The 19,584-nt window shown below is 45.9% G+C and overlaps 1 protein-coding gene and 1 pseudogene across 12 annotated transcripts in view; one reads left to right on the top strand and one right to left on the bottom strand.

Moving 5' to 3' along the window:
- The window catches only part of KIAA1217 (KIAA1217 ortholog), a 252,662-nt gene that overhangs the window by 65,240 nt on the left and 167,838 nt on the right, over positions 1–19,584 (top strand). The window lies entirely within an intron of this gene.
- On the bottom strand, positions 13,571–13,690 carry LOC136655095 (5S ribosomal RNA; annotated as a pseudogene).

The raw sequence follows: 19,584 nt of genomic DNA, 5'->3' as shown, positions 1-19,584 counted from the left end.
CCTCCTCAGAGAGCAGCAGCAGCTTTGTCCATGGGGAGCCCACCCCCACCCCACACTTGGCCAGTTCCCCTATCTCCTCAGATTGCAATCCTATTCATGCTTACCTTGGAGTAAGCCCTATTGACTATAATGGGACTTACTTCTGAGTAGACATGCCTAGAATGGGGCTGTTAGTCACACTGTGACTGTGATGGACTTCTCCAGAAATTTCTCCAATCCCCTTTTAAAGGCATCTAGTCTAGACACCATCATCACATCTTGGGGCAAGGAGTTCCACAAAGTAATGGCAGAGTAGGCAAATGTTGTTTTGTGGCTACAGCCTACCTATAGGCTTGCTACACTCTCTTAGCTCCAACCAAAGTAGTCCACAGCTAGAGCATGACAGCAATTAGAACAGGAAGTGAAGAGAGGCTTTTTTCCCCCCTAAAGACCTTGCAGTGCACACCAAAATGACTTTTCCTGAGACATGCAGCAGCCATTCTGAGATGTCGCTCTGAGCTGGTGCTTCTCCTTCAGGACCAACCTGCCTAAATTGTGCTGAACACTTTCCTAAGGACTCTGGACTCACAAGTGGGGGGAGCAGGGCCAGGGCTGTGTAAGAAAAGGAACTGTGGAGGGATGTGTGTGCTTTTGTTGGCTCATTTAACTACCTTGCATGACTTGTCTATAATTCCCTTGTGCTTACCCTCTTCCTTTTTGAGGTGTTTTTCCACACTTACAAGAGGCAAGGGCTGTGCTTAATGTGGTCTGGTGTGGGGGAAAAGAGACTGGATTGATTTGGGTGGATATGAAAACCTCTGAGTTGGGGGGGGAATTATTTTGTGTTCCATGTATTCCATGTAAAGACTTTCACAGCTAGTGAAGCAAATGCAAGCACAACCATCACATTAATTATTAAATAATCTTCTTATGCGTTACAAATTTAATTGTATTTTTTGTGTACGAGGGTGGGGAGGGTTGCATGTGGTCCTGCCATCTCCAAATTTTGCCTTAGTGGTCCCTGAGCTCCTAAAGGTTGGGAACCACTGCTTTAGAGTAACCGGCAGAGAAATAGCAGAAGCTGCTTTTGTGACTCAGCACGATACATTTCTAACTGCCTTTGACTTCTGCATAACACTGCTTTTCTTCTTGAAACCTCTGCAACCATCTATCATCTTGACAGGCTTTCTGATCTGAATCTACTTAGAAGGGAAGCTAGGCAAAACTGGAAAACCATATACAGTATCAGCGCGGTTTCATTTTTTATATTAACTAATGCATGTCAGTAGACCATTCCTTGTGTAAAACTTGAACTGTGATGTCTGAACAGGAAGCGGGCAAAACGTATACATACATGTCATATATTTGAATGCCTTCATGGCACAAGTTATCAATCTTGCTTTGATCACTTCTAAAAAGAAGACTTTCTATAATCAGGCTAATGATAACCTAAGTCCTACACGCATGGGAAAGAGAAGCATTTTTCGGAGTGCTTATGATGTCTCCCACAAATAGCTGCTTTCTGTTTCATGCTCAGATCCAACAGGAAGAATTTTGATGAGTATGTGTGTATATTTCAAAGATCGGTTTTCACTGAAGTAATCCAATGGGATGTCTTGTGCTATTAATAGTTGGGAGCAAAGCTTAGCCATAAACAACTTCAGTCTTTTTGAAAAAGTTCCCTTTGATCATAGATAATTTTTATTGGTCCTTTCAAACTGTTATTGGAAAATGCAACAAAAACTATGTCACGTAAATGTTGCAAATGGACATCTCATTTAGAAATAATGTTTTATGATTTTATGTAGTGGGATTATCTGGCAGGTATGAGGACAGTTCTCTTTGAGGCTTCCTTGATTTGTCTGACTGCAGATTCTCTGTTGAGTGGTGTTGCTGAGATATCTTTTCCCAGGTAAATCTATTTGGTGATTAGCAGGGATTTAAGGAAGACATTTGTGATATTACTAGCCAATTAACAAAGGAATGTGGTTGCATGGGGGAAACTCTGCAGAGTACCCCTACTAACTGCCCCCAAAAGCACCTTTTAATTGGAATTTTCTTGTAATTTGTGAAGAGCTATTGTCCCCAGTCAAGCATCTTTCTCAGTGACTGTTTGCTGGTGTCTCCCGTGTGTGTGTATGTGTGTGAGTGTGTATTTTAGACTATGAGTACCTTTAAAACAAACACCAGCTTCTTAGACCTATTCTTTTACTATGTAAACCTCTTTGAGAATGTTTTTGTTGAAAAGTTGTGGTAGTAGTTGTGATAGTACAGTTGGGTCTTTTTATCCATGGGGGATCCATTCCAGGACCCCTTGCAGATATGGGAATCGACTGATATACGAATCCTGGCCTCTGCAGACCTCAGGAGGCCCCTCAGAGGCCTCAGAAAGCCACTTCCAGTTTGACAAGCAAGTGAAAGTGGCTTTCCCCGTATCCATAGCATCCGTTGTGAGTCAGATCCGTGGATACGCGGATCACACTGTAATACATTCTATTCTGCACTATTATGAATACAAATGAAGTGCTTTAATCTCCTTTCCTGTTGTATATTTTAAAATCCTGGTCTGTCAGATGAAAGTAAAGCATCTAAGATCCTGAGGAAAAGCATACATGATAATGCTGGCCACCTAGCAAGTGGTAAGTTATATTTCTGTGCAAAGGCAAGGTGCTTGAATAGCCAAAGCAAAACCTAGTTGGTACTTGAATGCTGGATGGGCGCAGGACAGTCTTTTCTTTCCTTTTTGCTATTGGAAAGAAGTTAAGTTGGTATGTACCCCTGGTTCCAGGTCTTGAAGGCACTTGAAGCTAAGCAAGTCAAGGTCTGGTCAACACCTGGATGCAGGGTCAGTGTCAGAATCTGCTGGCCCCTAGGACATGGCCCAGGTCTGGGTCTCCTACTTGCATGTGTGTTCCACTACCCCTTTCCTCTTCCTCCTCCCTATATAAACCTTTCCCATCCCATATCCCTGTCTCCCACCTGGCTCACCTCATTTGCCTCTCCCTATCCCATTTCCTTTCACCCAACTTATGTGTGGCTGGTGGCAGGTAGAGGCAGATCCTTTCTCTTGCACCTGCCTGCCCTGCAACACTCTCAGGAACATCTTCTCCTTTCCTTTCCACAAAAGACAGTAGGAGTTATTTCCAGAGCTCCTCGCCTATTAAAGAAACATTGCCCTTACTCTGAACTGACTTAATTTATCCCCTCTGACATCAGCACAGAGTCAACTTTGATTGGTTATGTAGTGTTATTACAACATTCCACCCACTGTGACCACCCACTTCAATAATCCGTGAAGAAACAGATGCAGCCCTTAGATACCACACTCTCCTGAGTTGTTTCAGCAACAGCAGATATGGCAGTGAACGAGCAAAGGATAACATTGTCACAAGGGTGGGTGGGTTTGGAAATATTTCTTTCGCTCTGAAAGCATCAAAATGGAAAAGCATTTGACATATGCCTACATTCACCTCTTATCTTCCTAAAACATGGCTTTCAGGTTTCATCTGAGCAGTTGCCAGTAGGCTGAACTTCCTGGGCCGAATTCCTAAATTTTATTTTGCTGTGAGTTTAGGACATCCTAAAGAAAGTCCTGAAAGGAAGCTTGCAATGATTGCTTTTTGGTACCCAAAATAAATTTGCAGCTACCTGTTCAAAGGCATCCCCCTATCCCTGTAGCACTTAAAGAGCAGGGTAATACATATGGTGACAGGATCTTACTTACAAATGGCTAAACATAAACTCTAGTAAAATCAATGAGTAGTTTTGTTTGTGGGCTGTCGCTCATCGTCCTTGGGGTGGAGAGAATTTGAACCATGATACAAAATTTTTCCTGAGCTTATCCTGGAGCAGATGGAGTAAAAAATGGCCTTTCAGATTAACTGTTATCCTTGATTGCTTTCCCTCCGGACTTCACGGAGGGCAGGCGATTGTGCTGAATGTTGCAGATTTCTACTTCACTGGAATGGATGAATGAACTTCAGGGTGTCATGTGGCTGAGTTATTGGCTGTATGTTATGTAGATGGTGACAGGACCCTTGGCTGCCAGAGATGATAAAAATGAATACAATATTTGTGTTTCTTTGCAGACATTGATGCATTTGGCTTAAAACAATTCTGCGGTTGGCAGCATAATAAAGCGTGGGATGCCTTGAGAGTGAATACTGTCATTATCATAGTCTCAGTGTAAATTGTGCTCAGAAGAACTCATTACACTGAAAACAAAGAAAACTAACTGGCCAATTAAACAGAGTACAGGTGCAACCTATATATCCACGGATTTTTTATCTGCAGGTTTGTCTCAATGAGAATGGGGTGGGGGTACTGAAAGTCACACACACCTTTGCCTCCTTTGCCCTGCACTGGCCTCTTGCTCCAGGCAGCCCAAAACACTGCAAAAAGGCTCTGCCTCGTCCAGGCAGGGAAATAGCCCTGGAAGAGGTTCCCCTTGCAAGGAACAGTAACATTCCTGGAGCTCCTGAGCCTGCAAAGAGGCTGAGGAGGGGAAGGGGGGGCGGAAAACCTCTGTAGCCACAACACATGCAGCAAGGTGGAGCTTGCTCTCTCTCTCTCTCTCTCTCTCTCTCTCTCTCTCTCTCTCTCTCTCTCTCACACACACACACACACACACACACACACAGGGGCAGGTGTGGTAGCAACAGAGGGGATTGCTTTAAAAAACCCAGGGAGTTGTCAGATCCTGGGGAGGGGGTTGAGGGTCCTTCGGCCAAAAAGGGGTTCAGACTCACCCTGTGGCAGGTCCCTGGGGTGAGGCTGAGTGGCCTCAGGTCCAAAGAGGGGGGGTTAGAACCACCCGGGTCCCCCTCTTTGGCTTCTAAGGTAGCCTGGGTCTCATGGGCATGCAACCTTCCTCCTGGCTGTTAGCCTTGCCCGGCTTCCTCCTCCTCATTGGCCTCCCTGGCCTTTATGGAGTTCCCAGCTCCACCCCTCTCACCCAGTCAGCCCGGGTACCTGGTCCTGGAGCCAACCAACACCCTGCTGTCTGAGTCTGCGGGAGGCTTGCTCACCAGCTGAGTGGCTCTGCACCCTGGTCTGCCTCTTGCTCCTCCTCCCCACCTGTCTCCCTGCCACCCTGCTCCTGGCTGAGCCCCCCCGTGGGGCGAGAAGACCCAGCAGCGTCCATGGGGGGAGGCACCCTCCCTGTGGGTGCTGATTGCAGGCTGGTGTGCTTCCCCGCTTGTCCTCTCCCACCAGACCCAGCCGCGGAGCTCCCTTCCTCACCTCCCAGGCAGCCGGCTGCGGGTGAGGCGAGGTGCAGCCATAGCCGGAGCCGCGCCGCCCGCATCGCTGTGGGCAGGGGGCCGGGTGCCTCCCAAGGGGTTGCTCTTCCCCCCGCCTCCGGCTCTCTGCAGTGCCTGGTTGTCTGTGGGGGTTGCCAGGAGTTTGCACCCACTGCCACCCGGGGCTCTCCCCCATCCGTCCCCCGGCACCCCTGCACTTCGGGGAGGAGTGCCTCTCTGGGGGCTTCTCCTCCTCCCACCCATGGCTCCCCGCCAGCCCTGGCAGCCCGCAGGGGCGACTGGTGGGATCTGCCCTCAGCCTCCCATGGCTCTCCCCTGCCTGTCCTCCGCCCCCCTGCACCTCCAGGTAAGGCAGGGGCTGGCCAGGCAACGAGCCCCTGACCGGAGTGTTTGCCGAATCTCCCCCCCCCCCCATGGTGCAGGCTATCACTGACACAAGCAAGGCTTCCCACCAAGCAAAGCATGAGATTTAGCCTACAATCCTCTCCACACTTTCCTGGGAGTAAGCCTCATTGACTATAATGGGGCTTACTTCTGAGTAGAAACGCATAGGGCTGGACTCTTAAAAGATCAGCATTCCAATTGTGAAAGAAGCCGGGCAGCTGGCAATGGGAGGGCTGAGTATGGAGTGGAGGGGAGGGGATTGATAACAGCTGCCTTAGTTTCCTTCCATCCGGAAGTGTCAGGCTGCAGTATTTGCGTAACTCTATGGAATTTAGCACAATTCGTTTTTTGTTAATCGCTCCGAGGCACGGAACAGAACTAATGCGGATAAATAGGCTCCACCTGTATGTCTCATGTCTAGCTCTTTTGGCTGACTGTTTAGCAGTCAGCATGGAGTCTTCTCTGTGAATGGTACAGCCAACTTGCCTTGGTTTTGAGATACTATGGAAGTACTCATGTTGCTGCTGTTGGGAGATCAATATATACTGTATGTTGGTATTTGTTGTCCCTGTATGACAAGGGGGACAGTAGCGAGAAGTGTAGAGTGGGAAAAACAGGGTGAAACCACACATGTTGCTAGATGCATTGTTGCAGTGATTCCGAAGCTTTTTAGAGGCCCTAGAGCAGTAATTTTCAACGTTTTTGTCTCATGGCACACTGACAAGGTATTAAAATTGTCAAGGTACACCATCAGTTTTTTTTACAGTTGACAAGGCACACTGTGCTGTTGGTGGGGAGCTCACAATCCCATTGGCCCTATTAACAAATTACCCTTCCCCCAAACTCTCACGGCACATCTGCGGACAATTCGAGGCACACCAGTGTGCCACGGCACAGTGGTTGAAAATGGCTGCTCTGGAGGCTGCTGCCTGATTTATGAATGCCAATGTGTATGGCTGTAATGGTGAATGGGCAGCAGTGCTTCCCCCAAGTAGCAGGTTATTTAACCCTTAGCTTGGGTTAAACCCTTGGGTTTGGCTTAGCTCAAGTTAACCCAGGTTGTTAACCCTGTTGCAGATAGCCTAATCTGCCCTGTCCATTTCACAACCCAACAAAAATTAGGTCACAACCCATAGGTGGGTCTTAGACTCACAGTTTGAGAACCACTGCATTATTGCATATTTATAGAATTAGGTTTACTTGTGTTTAGGAGCGGCACAGGGCCACCATTTGAACTGAGACCACAGCATGGAGAAAGAGGGCATTTAATTCTTAATTCCATGCTGTTTTCCTGTTGAAAATTGCCACTGTGAAGCAGCAGTATCACCCTAAACATGCTCAAACAGGGCAGAGGTTAAATGTTAAATCCCTGCTAAAGTTTCAGTCCAAATTGTAGGTCCGTGGGCCTCCTAAGCATGAGTAAACCTTTGCCTGAAACTAAACAACAGTGTATTTAGCATGATGTGTAGTTTGATGCATTAAAGCCCATGTGGTGCCTTAGGTTATACTGCAACAAGCCCAGATTTGCCCCCGGATATGCACTGAGACAGGTATCACATCCAGCCCTGGCTTTTATGCATATTCCAGTATCTTTGCCTATAAATAATCATGTTTCCAAATGTATTCACACTTTGCATTTTTTTAATAGTTGTACAGTTTAAAAAAAAAAAACTTTAGCTGTATACCTAAAAAACAGAATTCGTAAGTATCCTTTAGGTCAGTGGTTCTCAAACTCTCTGGGAGAGTTTGAGAGCCAGTAGGTCCTTGCAGGGGCGGTGGGAGGAGGCAGTGGGGGCAGGGGGAAGACAGTGGCGCAATCCCCAGGATCGTGCCGCTCAAGGGGCTGCAGGGGCTTGGGTGCACTTACCCAAGCCTCCCCGGGTGCAGAGAGCCCGGCGCAACTTCTGGCAGGGCTCCCCGCAGCAGGGAAAGTGGATGCGGAGTGATCACGCTCCACTTCCGCTTTAGTGGGGGCGGGGCACGATCGCTCCGCATCCACTTTCCCTGCTGCGGGGAGCCCTGCCAGAAGTCACGCCAGGCCCCCTGCAGCCCCTTGAGCGGCGTGATCCTGGGGATCGTGCCGCTGCCTTCCCCCCGCCTCTAGGCTGCCCCCGCCCCTTAAGGGGGCAGAGACCAGGGTCCTCAAGCTGGGTGTCACGATGCCCCAGTTTGAATAGCACTGCTTTGGGTTGTAGATTGAGGCCTGATGGTTTCTCTGCTGCTTTTGTGTTCCTCAAAATCTAGACTGTAGATTCCTTGAGTCAACCACCTGGATTTTTTTTTTGCTTATGTTGTTCCATACATTCAAGACACCCTATAATGTTTAAGGAGTATATAGATAACCATTACTTTATGCCCATTGTACATTATTCAGAGATAAGCCCAGAAGGCCTCAGAATGAAACAGCTATGTGAGTGGAGAAAACCATTCTATTACGTAAGTAAGACACTGTGTGTGTGGCTGGGTTTGTGTGATCTCCTCATGTAGTGAACAGACTTAGGCCTCAGATAAATGGCACTTGCTTCTTTTTCGTCCATCAATTTAAATTTTTGTGTGCTGATCTTTTCCAGTGAGTTATAAGCAATAAATGGTTGGAGGTCTGCTGCATTTTGCTATGCTCCTATATCCGGAATGAATGTGTGACTTAAAATTTGGGTTAAGTGAGACATGCAGGAAGCATATGGGAGGAATCCTTATAAGAAAAATTTAACGCCCCTTCCCCCCTGTAGCTTGACTCCTACATCTCTGTGCCAGCTCCAGTCACAATGATGGAACTTGACAACTCTGGCTTTAGACAGATGTGTCTTGCAGCTTTACTGTTACACCATGACAGCGGTGCTGAGGTTAATGATTTGTGTGCTCTAGCAAAGTTATTCACTGTTAGGCTCTGCTGGCTTGGACCGGTCCAAGGAGCTTCACATCAGGGCTGCTCTACAAGAAGCCTACAAAGACAACTTCTTTCCCCAGCAGAAAGCTGTTAAAACACTGATAACTGCAAACCCCTGTTTTCAAAACAAACGTATCCTGACCTGTTAGCTTTAGATAGATTCCTAATAAAGCCAGCTGTGGCCTGCTTTGAGGTCTGTTTGTAGAGAGGTCTGCTTTCATGGTGTCAGTGCAGTGCAAAAGCAAAGCAGCCAGGGTGCAAAGAGAAATTGTGTTCAAGCTCAGCTCTCGACACCCACAGCTGAAATTTAAGATTTCAGCCGTGATCTCAGTTCAATAAATAAGATAGAAACCAAGTGAATTCATCATGTGCTGCTCTTTAAGTTTTCATTTTAGTCAGGTGAAGGACAAAAGAATGTCAGTTTTTGAATTGTGCACTATCGAAACTGGGAGGCAAAATGGTACAGCAGACAACATATTGGTCTGTGGGAGGGAAGACCTGAACTCAAAGTCCCACTTACCTGTAAAGCTCATTCGTTGGGGCATTCACTGTCTCTCAGTCTAACCTACCTCACAGGGTGGCTGTGAGTATAAAAAGAGCTAACTCTTACAAATGTATTCATTATTTACCTTCCTCCAGTTATCTCAGGCTGGGCCAGCCCATCCATGAGGCCAACTGAAACAGTCACCTCAGGCAGCAGGTTGGGGTAGCCTCCCCCACACTTGCTTCCTTTAGAAGGAGCAGGGGTTGGTGCTTAACTTGGTAAGGGTACTGGCAGCATTTGCACACAGCCCCAGGCACCATGAGGTCTTGGGCCTGTCCTGATTTGAAGGTGGCAAAAGTTGATTTCTGGGTGACTGTGGCTCAGTCATTCTTTCTCAGCCTAACCTATCTCACAGGGCTGTTGCAAGATAAAAGGAAGAGAAAGAACCATGTTGTGCCATCTTAAGCTTCTTGAAAGCGTAGTGGAATTAATAGCTGCTGCTGCTGCTACCATTATATCGTTTTTTAAAAAGATTTTTATTTTGCACCTTTCCCACAGATTCATTGTGACTCACATACTAACCATAATAACTTTAAAAATCTACTGAAAAATCGACAGCAAAAAGACAGTTAAAAAAACTGGTAACAAGAGGTCCAGAGCCAACCTGAATTAGGCAACTAATTCATCATAATGATATGAAGGTATGGCAGAAAAGGCAAGCTTTTATCTGGCATTAGAACAGCAGCAGCAAGGGGTCTTTAGGTCATCACCAGCACCCAGAAACAATGGGTAGCCAACAGAGCTGCACCAAGCGAAGTGCTGCATGAACATAGAACTGGCACCTCTCCATACCTGGGCAGCTGCTTGCTGCACTAGTTGAATTTTCTGGAAGATCTTAATGGACAGCCCCAAATACAGCATGCTAGCAGTAGTCTATTCCCAAGGGCCCAATTGTATCCAACTTAGCCCTGGTGCAGCTATGCCAATGGGGTATGTGCCGCATCCTGTGGTGGGAGGGTAGTGATGGAAGCCCCCTGAAGGTAAGGGAACATTTGTTCCCTTGCCTTGGGGCTATGCTGCAGTTGCATTGGCACTGGAAAGTTGGATACGATTGGGCCCTAAGACATGTAACTGTGATTAGGTCTGTCTAAGACAGGAATGGGTGACACTGGAGCACCAGCTGGTGCTGGTTGACACCTAGGAGCTCCACTATCAAAACTGGGAGGTTGTGTACCTGATCCATCAGGGGAGTGTAACCCCATCAAGAACTGATTGACACACCAATGCTGCCCAGCAGGTTCCCGATCCAGGAGAATCTTTGTCTTGCCCGGATTTGTCATGTTGATAACCCTCTCCCCCACATGTTACCCTCACAACAACCCCATAAGGTAGTTTAGGCTGAAGGAGAGTGACTGGCTCACACTTACTGAGTTGCCAAGTGATTTTCATGGTTAAGTTGGAATTTGAACTTGGGTCTCCCCAGCCTTAGTCCTTCAGCATACTAGAAGCTTCCAGGAGGAGGAACAAGACACAATCATGTAAATAAGGGTATATTCTCATGACCTTCCCAATGTGTAATTTTCAACTGCTTACTGTGCTTTGAGACAGTCGCGTGAACAGCACTGGAATGCAAACTATTTGATGCAGCGGTGTGCAGAAAGCATTGGCATACACAGAGCTTCTGGTGTTCAGGGCAACACCTGACATCATGATGCCACACAGCGTCATGATGACATCAGCATTCTTGAACTACAACTGCCTCCTGATGGGGAAGCTGAGCACGATTGCGCGCTCAGCAACCGGCCGCATGATTTCACCTGGCCGGCTGCTGACAGGGCGCATGTGTTCCAATTGCTTCCTGGCTGGGAAGCAGTTGGAACGCATGCTATGGCACCCCCCCTCGATAGCGCCCATGGCATGTGCCATGTTTTGCTGCAGGGGTGGTACGCCTCTGGCAGAAAGGCAGTCTGCACTGCACTGCCTCTGAATTCACAGAGTCTTTTCAGGCTATGGGATGCATGGGTAGAAGTCGATAGAGACTGGCCATCTATAGATGTGGGGTAGGAACAGGCCATGAAAAAGATGGTAAGAAGAGAATCCATCTGTGACCCAGAAAGCCATATCATTAGGGATGTTGGCCAGATGCTTTTTACACTCTCACATAACACCAGAACCAGGGGATATCCACTAAAATTGAGTGTTGGGAGAGTTAGAACAGACAAGAGAAAATATTTCTTTACTCAGCGTGTGGTTGGTCTGTGGAACTCCTTGCCACAGGATGTGGTGACGGCATCTGGATGTGGTGACGGCATCTGCCACAGGATGTGGCCTTTAAAAGGGGATTGGACAAGTTTCTGGAAGAAAAATCCATTATGGGGTACAAGCCATGATGTGTATGTACAACCTCCTGATTTTAGAAATGGGCTATGTCAGAATGCCAGATGCAAGGGAGGGCACAAGGAAGCAGGTCCCTTGTTATCTGGTGTGCTCCCTGGGGCATTTGGTGGCCCGCTGTGAGATACAGGAAGCTTGACTAGATGGGCCTATGGCCTGATCCAGTGGGGCTGTTCTTATGTTCTTATGTTCTTATGTTCTTATTAACAGCCAGTCAGGAAGCAGAGGGCATGCAAGACGTCGCAAGAGACTGCATTGTCGCAATCCCTGTACTTTTAACACTCTGGGCGCCACTCCTATGCTCATTTTACATTTCAGCTTTTGGTTAATAGAGTAGCTATTAATATACGAGGCACCTTTGCATCTCAGCATTGCAGAGCAGTGACACCGACTGTGTGGCCTCTTTTTATTTTTAGTAACTTTCATGGTAAAGAATCCTCTGAATGTGTTTACTCTAAATGTCTGAAGCCAGAACTCAGCAGGCATGTTAGTCCGCAAGCACTGTGTAGTCTAGAAGTGGGTAGAACTATAAATTATTATAAACAGAGTGCCTCTGGAAGAATTTGTATAATATAGCTATTTAAGGAGCTATACCCACTTCCAATTTGGTTCAGTGCCTGGTAATGTATACATGGTCTGGTTGTGTGTGTGTGTGTGTGTGTGTGTGTGTGTGTGTGTGTGTGTGTGTGTGTTTTAAATGCCTGCAGATTCACTGAAAGACAGAATATATATTCATTCTCTCCTACTGAATGTATGTTTGTTAATTAGAACTTCATCTTATCCAAATAATTCCACCTCGCTTAATCTGCTCTCCATATGTAGCCCTTTCAGCTAAAAACACATCACTGAGGTTTAATTGAATCAGTGCCATAGAATAAATACATAATGCATGGATTTGTGCAATTTTGTATCCTACTGACTTTCAAAAGATTTATTGGGGACTATTACAATAGTTTAATGAGGGGAATATTTTAAGTGTCGTCTGAAACACTGTTTATCTCATGTAAAATTTAATATCTTGGCATTAATTTTTTATTAGGACGGTGTTTTATGGTTGCCAGGTAACTTGAATTGGTATGTGTGTGTACACATGATACCTCTGAGCCTCTGCCTCTATTTCGGACACCTTGTATCAAAGGCCCTTTAACAGTTAGCCCATGTCTCTGAGCATCACCTTGATGCAGCTCTGGCTACAGGATTTGGGGAGCTCTCAACCAATGCCACCCTCTATGGGACTTCTGAATCTGGTAGAGGCTGGGCTTGTAGGCTGAGAATTTCTTCTTGCCATCTCTGATCTTGAACATATTAGCTTGTGTGAAGCTGCCTTATACTGAAGTTAGAGTTGCCAATTTTGCCTGAAGCAATTCCTGGAGTTCCCCCCCCCCCAACATGTTGTAATGCTATTTAGCCACAGAGGCCCTATTAAAATCTCCAGGATTGCTTTCCGTAGCTGGAAATTGATACTGGTTCCTGGAGACTCCAGGCAAATCCTGGAGCAATCCTATCTGAGACATGTCCATCTAGCTCCGTGATTCTCTACACCATTGATTTTCAACCAGTGTGCCACAAAAGGTCTCCTGGTGTGTCATGAGACTTTGGAGCACGGCTTCAACATCTCTGAAAAACACTTCTGGGGTCTGTGGCTCTGTTTCTAGAGCAATGTGTCTGTCGTAATGAATGGTCTGTCCTGGCAGAGCTGGTGGAAGAAGAGGGACAGACCATTCATCACTATGGACAGTTGTCCTAGAAATAGAGCTGCAGAACCTGGAAGGGTCTCTTGGAAGCCGGAAGTGACATCACGAGAGGCAAAGGAGCATAGAGAAGAACACAGAGGTCAGTGTGCCATGAGAAGAAAAACACTGAAAATCACTGGCCTGCACTGACTGACAGAGGCTCTCCAGGATCTCAGGCAGGGGTCTTTCCCACCTCTGCCTGGAGATACAAGAGTTGGAAGTTGAGGCCTTCTGCATGCAAAGCATGTGATCGACCACAGAAATCCTACATGCTCCATTTTAAATGAGAATGGTGACACTATTATTATGATCGGCCCTGTGCTGATCCTGAAAGCCCTGAAACAGGCTACTCTCTCCAACCATCCTCTCCAATTCATGTTATGTAATGTTTAAAAGTTAACACTTGTTATGATTGGCAACCTTCACAGTCTCGAAAGACTATGGTATAAGCCTACGGCACCTGGTATTCCCAGGTGGTCTCCCATCCAAGTACTAACCGGGCCTGACCCTGCTTAGCTTCTGAGATCTGACAAGATCAGGCATGTGCAGGGTAACAGTTGCTGCATTTGAAATTCAACAGCATAGTTCTTTACACATACATGAATGTCTCCTGAAATAATTAGGGGTGGGGTGGGGAGGTCTGTTAATTGTAATTACAGGTCACTGACCTTACTCTGTCCAGTTCTTATTCTGTAGCACTGAAACCCCCATATTACTCACCACAGGGAAAATCAGTCAGTACAGAAAAGATTAACCACCCCTCCTGCCTGCTGATCTCATACACTGTGGTGTCTTCTGCTCCTGCATTCCAGTTATCTCAGCAAGCACAGGGCTGGGAACATGCAGATAACATCTTGCCTGTTCTGAGATATATAGCATCACTGTGTCATCAAAGGGCATCTTTGGCCCATATTGGCTATCTTTGCAGGAAAAGATAAAAAATAAGATCCAAAGCAAGTGCAGGAGTTTCCAACCACAAATGTGAGGAATAAGATGAGTTAAATCTTGAGTCTGAGATTCCTGGGCGGAAGCTAGAAAGCTTTCCTTTGTTGAGGTTTTGATGCTTCTTTGTGAGCTCTGGTAAAGCAGGGAGCCTGACTTATAAATACATTTTACAGGCCGTTAATCTTGGTTGCAACTGATGCCATTCAATATTTTTAAAAGCAGAATTCCAAATTGATGAGTTATTTATGCGTTTCACTTTCTTTCCATTATGTCTTCTAACGGATTCCAGATCCTGACCATATTGTAATTGCTTCTGTTATTACAGAATGGCACAATATACTTTGTTAAATAGCTACTTTTTCATGGCCCCCTGACATGGATTTGAGATGGAGCCCTACGCTGTTAATGTACTTACATACTTTTGAGCCTAGGCAGTGATTTCCATTAAAAGTGGCAAGAAATATAAGGCAACACCATTACTAAAATTCAGCACTCCTGGAGGCAGAGTCATGCCAATAGCTTATCTCATCCAAGCCCACTCCTAAATTCTGATGTCCTGTCTGTATAACACCACCAGTAGATATTTAATAACTGAAAACCTACAAGAATGGTGACTCTCTAACTTTTTGTGCAGCTTATTTCACTGCTGAATTAATGTAATGAAAACATTCATCTTTGCTAAAATTTCACCTGCTTTCTTATGCTTGCTGGGGTAGTTCATACCTACATGTTCATTGCTCATTGGCTATCAAGTGATAGTTGTATCAATGATAACTTGCATGTGCGAAGCATCAAACAATCAGGGATCACAAACATACTTTTGATATCACCTCAAATGCAATTCTTTTCATTGGAGCTCATGCCCAGAAGTCATCAGAGACATTACAAATCTCAGGGCACAGTTTCATATGTGGAAATTGATCTGATGTATCTCATTCACACATGCATGTTCAGCACTCATTGACTGTAACATCATGTAATGACTTTCAGGCTATCACGTATTAATCAACACAGCTAGAACGTTCGTAACACATGACATCAGTTCAAACATAGTGTTCCAGTAGAGGTGGTTCATGCATGCACTGGAACTTTGTGGATGATTTACTTCCATGTAAACGTGTTGGTGAATGTGGCAAAACAATTGCAACCATTACATCAAATGGATACATCACATTCAGTGTTTACATTCAGTGTAATGTTACAATCTACATTAGAATTGATTTGTCTTAATTGTGTCCTAATAAGATAAAATCTTAACAGAAACAACAATAGGGCTTCAGTTTTTAGTAGTTTTTTTGTTTCATTGATATGTTGTGGAACATTTTTTTCTGCTAACCCGACCATACCAAAATGCAGTGAAGAGACTTCCACATAAAAAATCCTGAGATTTTATTCTTTTTTACAAAACTCTCACAGTTAACTTGAATTAGTGTTGGCATTGTTGAGATTTCAAATGTAGGAGATGTGTCAGGATATGCTGATGTGGTCCAAAACCAGTTCCAGGGTTTTCAAACTTTTAAAAATTGCAATCACAAACTGCGATTTCTTACCACTTTTGAAAAGAAGAACTGGCAATGGAAGCATATAAAAAACCTGAGCACACCGAATTCTTTTTGCAGTGTAGAAAAGTGTGATGGAATCTGTATGTAATTATGCATATTTTGCATAGAGGAAGATTTATCCAGGAAGAATAAATTTGGACCCTGTTTTTCAAGAGAAAAAAAAGTTGGCTGAGAACCATAAATCAACAGCAGAAATGCATCGCAGATACGACAGGGTAGAGGCAACTGCTGATTACTTTCTCTTCCATTGCTGATATATAATTAAGAATTGAAATCTAACAGCTGGGATTGATTTAAGCGATTGTTCTGAAGCATAACGTTCCACTGACTATCTCGTCATCCACAGTTCCTAAAGCTTCCCAAGTGCATTATTGTACCTGGAGTAGTTAGCGAAAGATGTTTCACCCACTTGCTGTTCTGTGCAGTGATGGGTGGAGGAGAACTTATAGTAACCTCATAAATCAGCATAATTGCATCTTCATTGGTAGCTGAACCTGGCCATCACTGACTGGCATCCAAATCCTATAAATATTCATAACTGCCAAAGGTCATAGAATGAATGGTGCTGGCGTGACTGTCACAGCTTCCTGTGTGAGGCATGTGGAGGCAAGCCTGTCCTGCATGTCAGGTGGAATATCATCGAAACAAGTTTCTACATATCTCAGGCTCTGCACACCTGGCTGTGCTACAATGACTAGAAAGGCATGTGGTTGATACATTGGAGGGATCCATCTCTGTAGCCCTCTTTCCACCCAGGTCTCTGGGTCAGACCAGACATGAGTTTGCTCCTAACCAGGAGTGCATTTTCTTTCACTCAGAATGACATGCGCCAACCTGCAAACAGCAAGTCCTGCAAGCAGCCACTTTGGATGGGAAAATGATGCGAAGGGGAAAAGAGTTAACTTCCTTTGTCCCATATGCTTCGATCCCAATCAGGATTGGGACCACCCATATTTATTCATTCATTCATTCATTCATTCATTCATTCATTTATTTATACAGGTATTTATATACCACCTTCCTTTGGTCATCAGATTTGTCTACAGACTTTAATCCAAGCGGTTTATATAGGCAGGCTGTACATAGGGATTTTTACAATTGAATAGTTCTAGTCTTTCATAGAACACCTCGTTCCAGCTGGATTCCTTCCCGGTCTGGCCTCTCTCTGGCCCTTCGCCTCCCACACTCCACTTGATGGCAACTCCTCTCTGCCACCGAGGGTCAGCTCATCAGTATATCAGCGTGTCATCAGTTCTTGGGTACTTCCAGTTGTTTCGAACTGGCAGCCTCAGATCTTCAGGCATACAAGGCGGCAGCTCTACCAACTGAGCCAGACCTCCTGCACCCATATGGCACCCATATGGCACTGCCACCCATATGGCAGTTCTGGCTTCATTGGAAGTATGTCTCTTTGGTGTGCATTTGTGTGTGCGCATCTAGTTTGACCATGTGCTAACCCCGTTTTTTAAAGCGAAAAACAAATTCAGCGTAATTCACCAAAAACTACATCTGAAGGTCTGCATTGTCACATGTGCCTTCCCATACCCTCAGCATCTGAGGGCTTGCTCCGTTTAGTTCTCCATCTTTCGAAGTGAGGTGGGTAGGTATAAGAGACAGGGATTTTTGTTCATGGCACCGTAATTTCAGAAAGCTTTCTGAGGGACACCTGCCTGGCCCAATCATAACTGGACTTTCTCTGAGTATTTAAGGTCTGACGTTAAGGCTTTTGTCATAGGCAGAAGTATTTTGTGCTGTCCCATTTAGTGCTGCTTTGCATACTATGGTGTTTGTATTTTGATGTATTTTAGATTAGAAAGTTGTCTTTGCAGATAGTTTATTTTCAGACTGTTTCATTTTTCTGCAAGCCACTTTGAACACTCTCTTTGGAATGACAGTGCAGGATACCAAATACATGTGCAACCTATTTATCCACGGATTTTTTATCTTCTGATTTGTCTCAAACTCCGGTGGGGTGGGATGAACTGAAAGTCGTACACAACTTTGCCTCCTCTGCCCTTTTCATTTCAAGGGAGCCCAAAACACTACATAAATGCTCCCCCTCGACCAGACAGGGAAATAGCCCTGGAGCCATGGAAGAGGTTCCCCTTGCGAAAGAATAGACTCCTGGAGCCCCTGAGGCAGCAGAGAGGCTGAAGAGGGGAAGGGGGGCAGAAAACCTCTGTAGCCAGATCATGTACAGCAAGGTGGAGCTCTCTCTCTCTCTCCCACTCATGCACACACAGGGGCAGGGGCAGTAGCAACAGAGAGGATTGCTTTAAAAAACCCAGGGAGTGTTTCCCAGTTCCCCCCCCCAACTGAAATGGTGCAGGCTCTCCATGTTTCAGCCTACAAAACAGCCCAGCAAGCAAGTCTTCCCAGCAAGCAAAGCATGAGATTTAGGCTATAATCCGATCCACACTTTCCTGGGAGTAAGCCCCATTGACTACAATGGGGCTTACTTCTGAGTAGAAACACATAGGACTGGACTCTTAAAAGCTCAGCATCCCACCTGTGAAAGAAATGGGGACAGCTGGCAACGGGGAGGAGGGGACGGGGTTGTTAACAGCTGCCTTAGTTTCCTTCCAGCCCCAAGTGTCAGGCTGCAGCTTATTTGCTTAACTCTATGGAATTTAGCACAATGCGTTTTTTATTAATTGCACCAGGGTCACGGAACGGAACTCATGCGTATAAATAGGCTCCACCTGTATTATTATAAATAGAATTGTGCTGAAGTGCATAGAGCCCCGGCGCCCTTTGCATGGCTCCCTTGGGGCATGCGGGGCAGAGGCAGGAAAATCCCAGGAGCCCATTGGCCTCCAGGTGATAGTTGGGCATGGCACAGCTGTTGCTGAAGCCATTTCAGGTGCCCAGCTTCAGTCTGCACCTGGATCCCAGCTCTGTCTCGTGTGCTCATTGGGGGATGCCAGTGTAAAGGGTAGAATTCCTGGCTCCTTTGCAGGCAACTGCTAAACTTCCATTTACCTTTTTAGGATCGAAATTTTACACGAAAATGTCAAGAAACCTTGGTTTACTTATTACGGTGCTTGTTTTATGTTTCTTCTGCGTGATGTTTTTGTTTATCATGAGTTTGGGTGATGGGTTGGTATCTGCTCCTGTGCCTCTGCAAGTGGTGTTTAGTTTAACTGCTTTATCCTGGTCTAACTAGCTGACCCCCAATTCTTTTTATGGTTTTTTTGTTACTTTGTTTACTGTTTTATACATTGTAAATTGTTTCGATGGAACTTTGTGAGCCAGTTCGGGCATTTCCTTCAGAGGACCTTCGGACACAGCCGGAAGTATCTTCCAGTCACATCCAGAGGTGTTCTGAGGTGTGGGGGAGTCACCTGTGGCCTCAGAATACCTCTGGATGTGACCAGAAAGCAGCAAATTGTCATTATTAACTTGTAACAACTCCATGGGCCATTAGACTGAGATAAAACCTGTATTTAGGGTCACGGTCAAAAATGTTTGGTAACAATTGGCTTAGGGCTTACCGTCGGCGCACACTGTTGCAGATGTGCCATAAGGCATGTTTGCGGGCCTTAGCGCCGGTGCTAGCCCAACACTGGCCAGCGCTGGGCTAGTGCCAACAGAATTATGCCACTCAGAAGTTGCGCAGACTACCAGGCGGCGGAGAGGTAGGTGGGGATGTGTGGGGACAGGGAGGATGAGTTCTGGAGCAGGGGAAGGCGAATGGAAGGCAGGGAGAAGGCAGGGAGGCGGCGTGCCAGGGGGAGGGAGACAGGACCGGTGGAACTTTGCTCCACCAAATCCAGAGCCTCTGTGTTGGGCTGGCCACCCAACATGGAGGCTGTTCATTCTGTGCCAACCTTCAGGTCGTCGTAGAATCGAGTAGCCCCATTGCGGGGCTACTTGGTTTACCCAAGGGAAGGGGGACAAAAGTCTCCTTCTCCCAAGGAGGAGGCAGCAGCTGCCTAGAGCACACTGGATGCAG

The sequence above is a fragment of the Tiliqua scincoides genome, chromosome 5 (genome assembly GCF_035046505.1).
Source record: "Tiliqua scincoides isolate rTilSci1 chromosome 5, rTilSci1.hap2, whole genome shotgun sequence".
Classification (NCBI taxonomy): Eukaryota; Metazoa; Chordata; class Lepidosauria; order Squamata; family Scincidae; genus Tiliqua; species Tiliqua scincoides.
Note: the sequence above shows the minus strand (reverse complement) of the source record. Positions and strands in the feature narration are given on the sequence as shown.